This window comes from Melospiza melodia, chromosome 3 (assembly GCF_035770615.1).
Source record: "Melospiza melodia melodia isolate bMelMel2 chromosome 3, bMelMel2.pri, whole genome shotgun sequence".
Lineage (NCBI taxonomy): Eukaryota > Metazoa > Chordata > Aves > Passeriformes > Passerellidae > Melospiza > Melospiza melodia.
In genome coordinates, this window is record NC_086196.1 from 36,209,588 (window position 1) to 36,222,723 (window position 13,136).

Consider the following 13,136-nt stretch of genomic DNA (forward strand, 5'->3'; position numbering starts at 1 on the left):
GTATATTTGCTGCTGGCAGCACGAAGAAAGCAAAGATCATTGCCAGCTTTATGCATAGTACCACAGATTAGTCTGAAACTATAATAAAGGCTGGTTTTTGCTCCTTGACACTGGCCTTTTGTTGAGTTTCTGTCTAATATTCCACCAGATAAACAAATCATGCATAATTTAAAAGGGCTAAAGAAGAATGTCACCTTATATACCACAAATTTTTATTTTAAAAAAAAAGTTATTATGAAAACAAAAAAAACCCCACCATGACCATGTTTTATCATACAAGTCCTGAATTCCCATTCACTTCTTCATAAGGAATGAGAGAAAAACAGGATTTCTGATTTTTTTCCTAATTGCCTTAAGTTGCGGTATATAAAAATTGCACAACAGCATCTGAATGTCTTCTTTAATTGTAATTTGTAATGAAACCCCTTATGCTTCCTACATTGTCCTCTGTCTCAACAACATTAAATTCCAATTTGTTGACATCTGGTCCAGTCCAAATCAAATCAAAGACATTTGACATTGCAGAGCTGTATTCAGCAAGCTTTCAGACAAACAGCAGAGGTTGCAGAGAATTTGTTACACACTACAACAGATCTCCTTCATCCTCAGTATACACTGAAAAACAGTGTGAGAATCAAGTGCTAGAAAAGAAAGAATGAAGAATTAAAAAGGGATGTCTTTTTCTTTCCAATTTTAGGTAACCATAAACTAGAATAATTCCACTGAAGTCTGCAGAATACTACTGTGAAAAAAAAATAGAGAAATTACATTTTCTCACCTTGAACAAAAGCTGTTTGATTTTAGATAACTGGATGACTTTTCTGTCTTCACAAGTGCAGCATTCTAGTTCCCTTGTAATAAAGATATAAACAAGCTTTCTCTAACCTTCATCTCCCTCCACAAAAACTGTTTACTTGAACTTTTGGTGTATGTAATGAATAAAACTTTTCTTAGGAAACCTGAAGCAGAGGTCAGTAAAGGAAGTGAAAGAAATGTAAGAAAGATAATCGTAATGCAAGGCCTAGGAAGTGAAGTATCTGGGTAGCATTAATGATTTCATTCCTTCCAGTGCAGAGCTCATCAGGTGAAATATCTGTTGTGATTTCAGTAATGTAATGTGTCCTCTTGACCCTACCGCTTTTAGGCTATCCATGTCCACATCAACCAGAGCACCATTTGGAGCCATGCTGATCCATTCTGGTCCCTTGCTGCACCCCTTGGATTAGGCCTTGAAAAGGAATCAAGAGCCCTAAGCTTTCCCAAGAAAATTAGAGAAGTTTAATAGGTAGCATCCAAGGGTAAAAGTGAGAGGTGTTTTCTCTGAAAATCACTATAAAATTCACATGTATTTTGAGTGTATAATTTGTCATGATGCCCTAGCTAGTGACTGCAACACTTCCCTCTGAAAGATCATTTTTGGTCTATGAGGTTACATTAGACCACAATACAGAAAAAGTTTGCTTTGGGATTGTTTTGGACTTTATTCATTGAAGATCCTTATGTTAAATTATTAGCTTAGTAAATGTAAAAACTTCCCTGAGATGATGATAATGAAAACTTCAGCCTAGAGCTAAGTATTGTCAACAGAAAAACTTCCTTCCTAAGTGTGTCCTTCCAAAGGCCAAAAACTGCTTATCAAAATGTTGTAACAAAATATGAGCACAACACCCTCAATCAATGTGGCTTGGCGACTGACCTCAGCCATCTCTCCTTTCAACAATGCATCAGTTTTACCATCAAAAATGACTTACAGCAGGGTGTTAATGTTCTCCCCAGATCCTGCAGCAGCAACTGCAGCAAAGCGTGGGATCAGGTTGGGGTGGGATGATGAAGACAGAAATGAGCTGGTATGCACCTCCAACAGCCACTTAGCAAAGTTATGTTTAATGTTGTGTTGGTTTGTAATTATTTCTACAAAAATTAAATATGAAAGATAGAAAATTTCCAAATCAAATGACCCAAACAGAAAAGAGACTCTGCAATACTGAGGTGCCATGTGCCAAAGTTGTGAAACAGCCCTGCATACCTCAGGCCTATTAAAGTGCAGTTTCTCTTCTCTCGCCTCAATTCCTAAACCTGAAATAAGCAAAAAAACATAAGACAGACATACCTAGCAAGAAGTGCTTCATGAGAGGCTCCTAATGGCAGTAAGTCACCCTAGATGGTTTCATGGGCTCTGAACATCCATAGGCACCTGCTGGCTGAAGGCCTGTGTCAGTAGCAGAGCCTCTCCTCAGTCTATTTTTCAATACAAAAGAGCATGGATATGATTCAGTGTCATGCACCTCCCCACTCCCTCTCTCTAGTTGAAGAAAGAAGCTCATCCTGTACTCCTCCACCTTCCTCTCCACCTCCAGCTGTTTTGAAAGAGCTGCCTGTCATGTTTAAAGCAGACCCCATCTTACAGTGAATAACAGCATCTAATAAAATTCTGGGGCACCAAATCTTTCTGCTTTCCCTGAACCCCTGAGGCTACTTAGAGCTCCTCAGCATGCCTGTGGTAGAAGGTTGAGTGACCCAGCCAAATCACCAGCTGTTGAGTCACAAGTAAAGGAAAGGATAGCAACTTCTTGCAGGTGCTCCAGGTGAGACCCATATGCCAGTGTAGACCTCCTGTAGAAATGTCTCAGCTGTGTTTGTTCCTCCAGTCACTGGAGGGAGTTACTGCCATGAGAGTAAAAGGGGAATACAAAAAGAAGGCAGCCATGACAACCTACCAGGTTTTTCTCCCCAGCCTCCAGGCTTCTATCTTGGGCAGAATGGGCAAAGCAACTGCTTGTCCACCAGCACAGTTCCCCATAGCAGCAGGGAAGAGGGTGGCTGGAAGCAGGGCAGCTGCTGCAGCCTTCTGGAGTCAGCTCTGAGTCACCACACAATCACAGCGCATCATTATCGCCACTTAGCATGCATGATGACCAACACTTTCCACAAATGGCTAATAAATGTCTATCACTTCTATTTTAGCCTTCTCCTCTTATTTTACTGGGTCCAATTTCTCATGCCAGCACTTCACAAGCATCTTGGAAAGCAGCATTCAAAGTGTCTTCTTCCAGACTTTCAGTTATACATATCAGAGATAATTACATTTCAGGCAGTAGCCTGGAATCTGTCAGCACTGGGGCTGTATTCCAGATGAGGGATGTGTCTCTGGGCTGGCTTGCTCCAGAAGCAAATCTAAATGTAGGGCACATGCAGGTGCAGGACAATACCTGCTCCCCTTTCCACCTGCTCTCCCACAGCGACAGAGTCTTGCCCTCTTGCCTGGCTGTGCTTGGAGATTTTTGGATGTGTCTCTAGGACTGCCTGCATTACTTGAAGAGCCATCCCTTTGAGGAGAGTTTGAAGAGCCAGGCAGAAGTATCCTGGAGTCTAAACCAATTTTAGATGAATTTAGCTGAAAATATTCAGCTGGACTGTGCCACTCTAGAAAATTTTTCTCCTTGTACAGAGAGAAAGAGTAGCTGTTAGCAGTACAATGGCTCCAAAAGATACTCCACAGGGGACCAACTCTTACACTGTTATTAAGGAAACATCTCACAAAAATCTTTCACAGATCTGACAACTCCTTGCTGAATTGTTCAAAACTATAACCTCTCAGCACATTTTCAAGAGTATTACATAGTTTTCTTGCTTTGCTTTTCTGCTTGGAAAAAGCTTGTTTGTCTCAATATTCTCGGTATTTTAGCAGCATCAATTGAATTGAATAATCAGTGTCTTTTTCTCTGGAAGAGTACTAAAAAGAAAGAATTGACTAAATTTATTGTGATTTAGCCACAAATTTATAGTGTATTAACATGATGATGTGCTCAATTTAACACATTTATCAATGGAGTTAAATATACGCCTGCTGGGGTTTAAACTTGACAATGACAACACAACATGATCTGTCATTTATATATTTGCAACACACATTTTGGAGCTAATTCACTTCTCATTCAATGAAGAAATACTTTTACATTCACTGCAGTTATTCCAAAATTATGCTCACAGTATTTGCAAGAAAAACCAGCCCCATAATCCTTACAGTATAACAGAAATTATCTATATACAATTTGGACTAGAGCCTCATATGCTGTGAATCATGTAGGTGTTTTGATTTAGAACAGCTGAAAGATCTGTCTCACCAAACATAAATTACAGGCTTCATCTGAGAGGTAAATCCCTGGGAATCTTTGGCTGACATGGAATCTATGTGCTGTTTTCACATGCAGAGTCTGGGTATTATCAGTTAAAATCTTAACTTGCAGCTGAATACTGCAAGTGATACTCAGGCATAGCTAGGGCAAGAAGATCAGGAAGTTAAGTCATACTTTCAGCTCTTAGCCACCTCTTCTTCCTAACTTGCAGCAGGAATTTCAGAAAAAATATACTTTCTTTCCATTTTCTTGACATTGCTCAGATTGGAAGTCTTTTCTCCCTGCCCTGCTGTCATCATACACAACCCTCTTTATCTCTCTGTTTAGACCTTCCAGAACAGGACAAAACACATCCTTTCTATGTGCCCAGGGTGAAACAGAACAGAATCCCTTCAATTCTGCTCAGTTGTCTGAGGATGTGTATCATTCTTGCCCTTTTCTTCCATGGCACTGTCAGACATCTGCATCTTTTCTAAGAGGGGATCAGATCTATACAAGCATGGTCATTTATTCACTATAATTAGTTTTTAAGTTCCTACAGTCCATCTATATCTATCTATCTATCTATCTATCTATCTATCTATCTATCTATCTATCTATCTATCTATCTATCTATCTATCTAGTGTGCTATCCTTTGGGAAACAACAGAAACTGCACATATTTCTTACAGCATCAGTGCATTTTTACTTGTCTCTTAAAACAGGATTCAGTCACTGGAAACAGGAATAAGATGAGGCAGTGTGACACAGACTGCCAGGAGATGTCTGAACACTCCAACCTGGTATTTTCTCCATTGACCAGCTTTGGTTCCAGAGATTTCCCTAAACTTTACCCCTTTGGTTTGAAATGTGAATGTGAACTGATTGTTACCCAACAAATTATCTCACTGCCAGAAATATAATTAAGAATGTGGGGCAAATTCCAATCACTTTTAAAATGACATAGTTTCAGCAAAGATCATTCTGCATTCTAAAAGCTCAGCTGATTATGTTACAGCAGCTTAGCTGGTCCACCAGGGCTGTCTTGATGCAAGAAAATTAAAAGTTACCTGAGGAGCTACCTGGGCATAGGAATACTGTCTTCTCATGCTAGAGTTGTGCTATTAGCATGCACCAACTAACTTTTTCCCAAATAATTCCTGGGTACTTTTCAAAAGTTAACACTGAATGGACATTGCCACAAAGAGGTCACATGCACATAGTCAACCTCTTTTGGAGGCACTGGGGATTCACTAGCACAGGCATGGGCTGTTCTGTACTAGTTAGCCTCAGTTACTCTAAACATTTCTGAACACTTTTATTTTGCCAGCTTGTAGCTGTAGGTATGCTCTAAACTCACTCATATTGCAAAGCAGAAAAAATTATCCTGAGCACCACTAGATAGCCTTTAAACTAAAATGCATCTTGAAAACCAGGACTGAGTCCTGGAACTGTTATTACACTCAGCACTGGTTCTTAAACTTCTGTAACATACTCATCATCCATTTGATGCCTGGGAATCAGCTATGTTATGAATGCCTTGTGCTGTAGTATATATTGCTCTTCTGGTGACTGGCATTCCACAGCAAATTAAGAACATACTCTAGTTAGAAAGCCTAAGCTGGGATAATTAGATGCCGAGCATGGCTCTGTTACATAAAGATTGCAAAGTATCTCTTCTTGAAGTGAGGGATAAGTATGCCCATGCAGTCTGTGACTGCAATTAATAATATAGCAGTGCTGTCATGGACAACAGGATCAATAGATTAAACCACCCCCAACCTCATTATAATTCAACAGTGTAGGAGGAGAAGGTCATGGCCGTACTCAGGGGTTAAAATTAAGTGGAAGATTCATTAACTTTGAATCCACCTCATCATGCCTGCAAGTCTGTATACAGAGAGATGGCTTTACATTCTTAATAAGATAGGAAGCACTAGGAACTGAAAGAATTAGAAATAACTTCAGTGAGGTAGAATTTAAAACCAAACAGGATTGACTATAAAACAAGGTAGTAATTTGAGAAATATGTGTGCTCTAAACAACACTCATAAATGCATCAATAAACAGATAAATTCAATTATATTATCTTATGTTGAACTCTGATATTTTTCTGACATTACTTTTGGAAATTAATGATAATCAAAAATGTAGGAATGTTGTGCTTTAATTCATGGCAAAATAGGACTCAAAAATATTATGAATGACAAATATCTAATGAAAGAAAAAATCTTTGGTACACATTTTATTTTGCCTTTTGCACTTTTCTTTGCCTTCCTCCTTTTTTGCAGAGGACTTACTTTGGAGGAATGTGCGGGTACTGGTATGGTTGTTGGCATCAGAGAAAGATTAACATGATAGCAAACTTGAAATCATGGCCAAGTTTAGTACCAAGGATGTAGAGTGGCACTGATGGCATGAGCTCCTACACTTTTTATAGCCAACCTTGCAACCAGAAAGAAAAGTATCACTGCATTAATTAATGATTTCTGTAAGTTTGTATCTTTGCCCTGGCAAAGATCAAAAATTACACGTGCGTGTGCTTTCACCTGCTGGTTTTACATCCACTCCGAATGCAGGTAAGAAGATGTTTCTGTCTTCTCTGTTCTGATGTTAAAGCACAGACTGTTTTGGGTTTTTTGGACCAAGTATTTTCAAATTAAAAAGTGTAGTCTCCAGCTGCTTCAGAAGATGGGGTGGACACCATGACACCAGTGGTGTGAAGGTGGGTGGTTGCACTTCCTATGCTGCTAAGGAGGAAGTGGTCCAAGCAGTGAAACACTGCTGTGGGAATGTTTATACAGTGCTGGAAAACAGCACCACTCCCTGCCAGCCTGCTCCCACCTGCCTCTGGCTGACCAGAAATGGGGGAGTACAAAAGTACTTAAAATTTTCTTTAAAAACTCATCCTTTGCTTGCTTAGAACATGATTCTGTCCAAGAGAAGAACCAAGACTTCTACAACCCTGTCTTTGGTTAAAATAACATTAAATGATTTTCAGTGCTCCTGCTGTGAGCCTTGCATGGTAGAGTGCTGGAAGCTGAGAGCAGGAGTTGGGTGTGCAGCACCTGCATGCGTGAATGATGGACACGAGAGAAATGGAGGGTATGTGATACCCATGTCCATGTCACACCAGTGTAAAGAGCAAAGCTGAGGGGCAATCCTGGACTCCCTAGGCTGCATTCAGGATGGTGCTAACTCAGCTGCATGTCTAGTTTTGAATAGAACTTGTCATGCTACTTGCTTGCTAAGAGCATAGGCAGAGAATTCACAAGTCTGGAAAAATAAAAAGAGAAAGGCTTTGCAGGCACACCCTCATTACATACTCATACTGAAGGCATAACAGATATCTGAGGACAAGTTTTATATGCAAAAAGAATCTCTTGGATGATCACTTACTAACTAAGGGCAGACCCAGCTTCAACTCAGGCTCCATTCAAGTCATATCATGTTCTATGCTCACAATGTGGACATTACACTGGTGGACTCCAACTAACAAATACCAAACTTCAAGATGGCAACTTTTGCTCCATTTCTGAATTCTCTGGGATTCAGAAAGTTTTACTGATTTTTTTTTCATGCTATTGGAAATAAGTGTTTTTCTTTTGGAGTTTTTCCCCAATGGTCATTGTGTAAGATGACCTTGTGAAAGTTTGAGTCTGTTGACTCAGAAAGTCTTAGCTTGAAAGGTAGCAAAATATTCTGAAAAGTATTGAAATTTGTCCTCAGCATTGCAAGAATAAGGTGATGAAAATCAAGAAATATTAAGCAGACAACTATTTTAAAATTGCACAACCTTTTAAATCAACAAATTTTAAATTACACGACACATATAAAGAAGACAATAAAGTTTTTTATAGAGATGTCCTGTACTCTCTGGACTAAATTCTATGATCTCTCAGGTCTCCTTAATTATATATTCTTGATGCTTTTCATGGTATTTAAATTTTAACATAAATAAAGAAAACCTACATGCTACTAATTACTCTGAATTTAAGTCATGCTAACTAAGGTTTAATACAAAAATTATCATGATGTTTTTTCAACCTCCTCAGAGTTAACATTTATTACCTACAAAACACTCCAAGGCTAGAATGGCATTGAAAATACATACAGTAGGGGTTTTTGTCGCAATTTTGTAGCAGCTTCTAATATAATATAGCAGCGTCTCTAAACTGAGCTCTTACAGAGAATATATCGTGCCTATGAGTGTTCTGAGTTCACCAGCAGAAGAAATCCATTTTTCAGTAACACAAATACTGGCTTAATTTACAAAGATTTATGGATCAATTTCTTGCCCATAGGCTGTGTATCACAATCCTGTATTGAGCTCCTTTCATGCCCTTAAGGGCAAACTTAAGGAAAAACCTTTTGGATCATGTTTCCCTCCGTGTTAATTTTTAAAATGATGTGCTTTCTTGCTGGCTTTAAACAAGTCTTGGAGATGGTAGCCAAAATATTTGCTGACTTCTTTTAATTTCTAATCCTTCAAACTTTTTCTACCAGGTGTACGGCCCACTACCAGCAAACTGTGATACTTGTGGTGGGCTGAAAGGGAACATTCTCACCTATACACCAGTTTAATATCTGAATTCTTTAAGCCAATACCTCTTATCACGCTGCATTAAATATTTCCCTAACAATTCTAAGCTGTGTAGTAAATAAAAACCATGTATTTCCCCTGTAACCCTAGGAAGCTGGATTACAAACTGAAAGCCAAATCACATTATTTCTAGTTTGTTATTCAGTAGAAACAAAGACATGGCATACATATTTTATTTTTCATACTTTCATGATTTCCTGTTCACATGTTTATACAACTGAGGTCTTTTTAGCACAGTTACCACGGAAATTTCGGCTAAATACTAATAGAAGTGAAAGACAGATTGAAAAGAGCTGGCATAATGTTTTTCTTTCCCTTTCTCTGAAAGAATCTGAGGTAATGAAGAAGCAAAAAAAGGGGCTAAAACCCCATTCAAAAATTCAGCTTATCAGATAAAAATATATACCTGCAGTTATACTTCATGTTCTTTTTATATTTTAATAAATTTAAAAATTTAAATTTAAAAAAAAACTTTAATAAAGCACAGTTTACATCATGAAAATGAGTCAAAAATGTAAGTTTAAAATTCTGCAAATTAAAACTAAACTCAGCACTTAAAAAATACATAGCATAATGTCCCTACTTGCAACTAAGCCCTAGCACAATAGTTTACAGACTTTCTAATTTCTATGTGTAACGTATTTTGTTTTGAAATTGAGTAGATTTTCTGTGAACTGGCATTAAGTATACAGATAACTCTGGAATAGGAGAACCATATTCCCTGAATAAAAATTTAGTTGGTTCATAAGAAATAATTTCTGTTCATATGCAATGAAAACATTCAGAAATATTTTTGAACTTTACAATTATATTTAATGATTTCTCTGAATGAGAACCTACTAATTTAAGATCAAAGGAACAGAAATAAATAGTAATTTAGCTCATGGCTTTTCTTTTTCAGCTTATAGTCCTTGTAAGCCTATATTAAATCATATACTTAATTTATTCAGGAAAGATAGCAAAGGAAAAGCAATATTTACCCTCTACCATCCTCTCCATAATTAACATCTGTTAAACTTTGGAAGCCTAATCCACTGGTCAAGTTACATGTGTTTTCACTTGGAATGGCAACTATTTCAGCAGTGATAAATATTTATCCTGGTTCTATACAGGAGAATAAATTTCTGGTTTTATCAGCTGCATAAGTAGTAGATTTAAGTGCTGTAGATTTAGGAGGGCTGTGCAAGTGAACATCACTTTTCTGCATTAAGAAGTTGCTTCAAAAGGTGAATTTCATAAGAGAAAGAAAAATAAAGATATTTGCTACCTCTGGTCTTCACTTGGCCTTAAATGAGCTGAGCCTGATTTTTTATCATTTCATTCACTCTCTTTTGCATATCTATAGCTGTATCTATATATATATTATTTCATCAATAAAGTAACCAAATTTCAAAACTTAATTAATTAAGCCAGTAATCTTTCTTTTGTAGACAACCCCTCATATTCCCCGAAGTTTCATTACTTGTTTGAGCACCAGGTAACACAAAAATAAATTTTACTAAGACATGCACAACCAGTACCTTTGGTTTTGGTGACCAGAATTTAAGAAATTCATATGCAGTAAAGTAAGTAAAAAGAAGGAATTTAATTTACTTCAGTGTCAGTGTGTATAGACAGGAAATCTGAGAGAATTTTAATCATATTTGAGACTGGCATGTAAACATAATGCAATATACTGAATTACCATCTACATGAGAAACTTTGTGAAAACATTGGTACAGTGAGGATAAAGGGTTCTGTATGAACAGAGAAAATATTTCTCTTGATTGTAACTACAGGTAAAGAATATGTCTTCTGTTCTGATATGTTAAGCAGTAAAAGAGTTGTCTTAATCTTTTTAAGAAAGTCAGCCTTCAGGATATAAGCTATTTACAAGAGTGTTGAGAAGAGTGAAGATTATCAGTACAGATAAGAGAATAACTCCATGAGTTGAGTTGAGGTTACAAATAGAAATACTAAAAAGCGTACTTGTTATCTACTGCATGGTTAATTCACGGCAGAGTGGTGGGGCTGTGGTAGTGGTGTAAGGCATTGAGATGTCTTATTCTATATATTTTCCATTTGCATATCAAGCACAAATACTAAGACTATAACTGCTATTTAACAGAGATGAGGAGACCAGAAGAAATGTGAACTGCTTATTTTGCCAAAAAACATTGCTAAAGTGTATACAGATTGGAAATCCTGTGGTATTCCTACTGATTTACTTAAACATATGATAGCTAACATGATTTTCAACCTGCTTCAGAGGGTTCTTACTACTACAGTCCAGCATCACAATTTTTTACACAACGATGATGTGCCACAAAGAAAGAAAGGGACATGAAACAATTCAAACTTTCTGGATTTCCTACTGGCACACAGATTTTTTATTGTTGTTACATAAGTAAACTTGTTGCAGAGAGTAAATGTTATGCTCCCTGTTGCAAGTATTTTTAAGGCAACACAGAGCTTTTTAATTTAAAAACATCATATGCATTTTTACAAGCAGCTGGTGTTTAAAGTATGTTTGTAAGCAAATTGCGGTTGATGTTTTCTCTGCTAATTTGGTACCGAGGGACAATCTTGAAAATTAGATCTACATATGACTAACAAAAATCTGTGGTACAATGTGATTAACTGAGCCAAGGTAGACCCTCAGAAAATGACACTAAACACAAGAGGTAAGTCTCAGGGCTCTTGTGTCATCATGTTTGCACAATGATTCATGCATCAGCCGGCTCCGGTGGAGCCTCTGGAAGCACTTCCATCCCTGCTGAGCAGGGGCACTGCGCTCTCTGCTGGGCACAGAGCAGGCACGGGCAGGAGGCGGAGGGCAGTTCTGGGAGCTGGTGGCCACCGCAGCGGTGCCCACCCCAAGTCCCTCGTGTGGAGCTGCAGCTGCCATGCGTCAGACCTGGAGGAGCTGGACCTCCTCCTGAATCACACGGCAGTGTCTCCCGAGCCCAGTCCCTCTGCACAGCAGCCGAGGGCTGCCCGACCTTTGGGTGCCCACAGCAAGTACTTCAGGTTACAGACACCCTGAGCCTTTCAGTGTGAGTCTGACTTGAGGGCCTGATGAGGGCAGAGAGGCTTTTAAACCCCAAACCAGCACAAATCATTACTGCCTTGGTCTGGCTACCAGGAAACATCAAATGCCCAGAGGCCTTGGCTTTCCAGCCCTGGCCTGGCACGTTTACACCAGCCAAAGGCAACAGCACTACTGGCACATCCCAAAAGCTATCCCAGCACTTGTGAGGTGGGAAATAGGGCAGTGGAGGGGCAGGGTTCCCTCCCTCTTCCCAGACATGCATTGCATGGCCAGTGACATGCTCAGGGCTGTTCTCAGGCCATGGCCCTGCCTGAGGGCTGCAGAGGGCTGGTTTGAGTGCTGGACTGAGGTACTGTGAGGGCAGCTCTGAATGCAAACAGCAGAACAATATGAAACCTTAAGAGACAAAACCTCAGCTGCTGCTGAACCATCTCAATGGCCACTGCAACAATGTCTGTTCCATCATTTAAGTCCTGCAACTATTTCTGCCTGTGCCAGAGGGCTCACAGAGCCTAGCTGCGTTTATTTTATGTTGGGAACATCAGCACTATGTTTTGACCTTTATCTTTAAGTTCCCATGGACTACTTCAGAGGAGAAAACCATTCTGACAAGGTTATACTAAAAGTGAGCGGCCCTGACAATTTGTACATCCTTTGGTGAAGACTCAAAATCCAGGAGTTGTCCATCTCTCTAACTCCTCATCTCCTACTCCATATTTCAAATTTATTAGAATGGGGGTCTTTTTATCATGGCAAGTGTCTTCAAAAATCAAGTACCTATCACAGTAATGGCCTGGTCCATCCTTGCGTTCAGGTAATGGCATGTCAGCTCCAGATGCCAGCCCCTCCTAAGCACAGTGGAGGCACCCTACAAGAAGTGACATAAGCATGCTGTGACTGTCAGATAATTTGCAAGTTGGCAGCATTAGCTCCTGCCAGAAGACAAGTCAAGGTGACAGCACAGCTGTTGGGCTGTTGAGGTGTTCACCAAACCTCCACAGGCAGGAACACTACATCCAATCCCAGGCAAAGCTCGGTTTGCTGTTTCCTCCACACCTGCACTGATGGATTCATAGGACAGCTTGCACCCATAGTCAAGCTTGCACTTGACTTTGCTTTCCAGTTGTCACTATGAGGGCACAAGGTGGGCAAAGGAAACGTCATGTTTAGGGCAGTTAATCAGTCCTTGAAGAAGGCATCTGCATTTTTGCAGCACAACCAAGCTTTCATGAAAGGCTCCTGTGTATTTTTAAGTTTAGCAAATGTGTTCATGTCCTATACAAATGCGTTTGAAACAAAGGTTAGAATCAGTAATGGAATTCAAGGTTTGGGTTTTGTTCTTCTGGTTGCAGATTTAATTTGATTCCCCATGACTGTAGTAACTAGA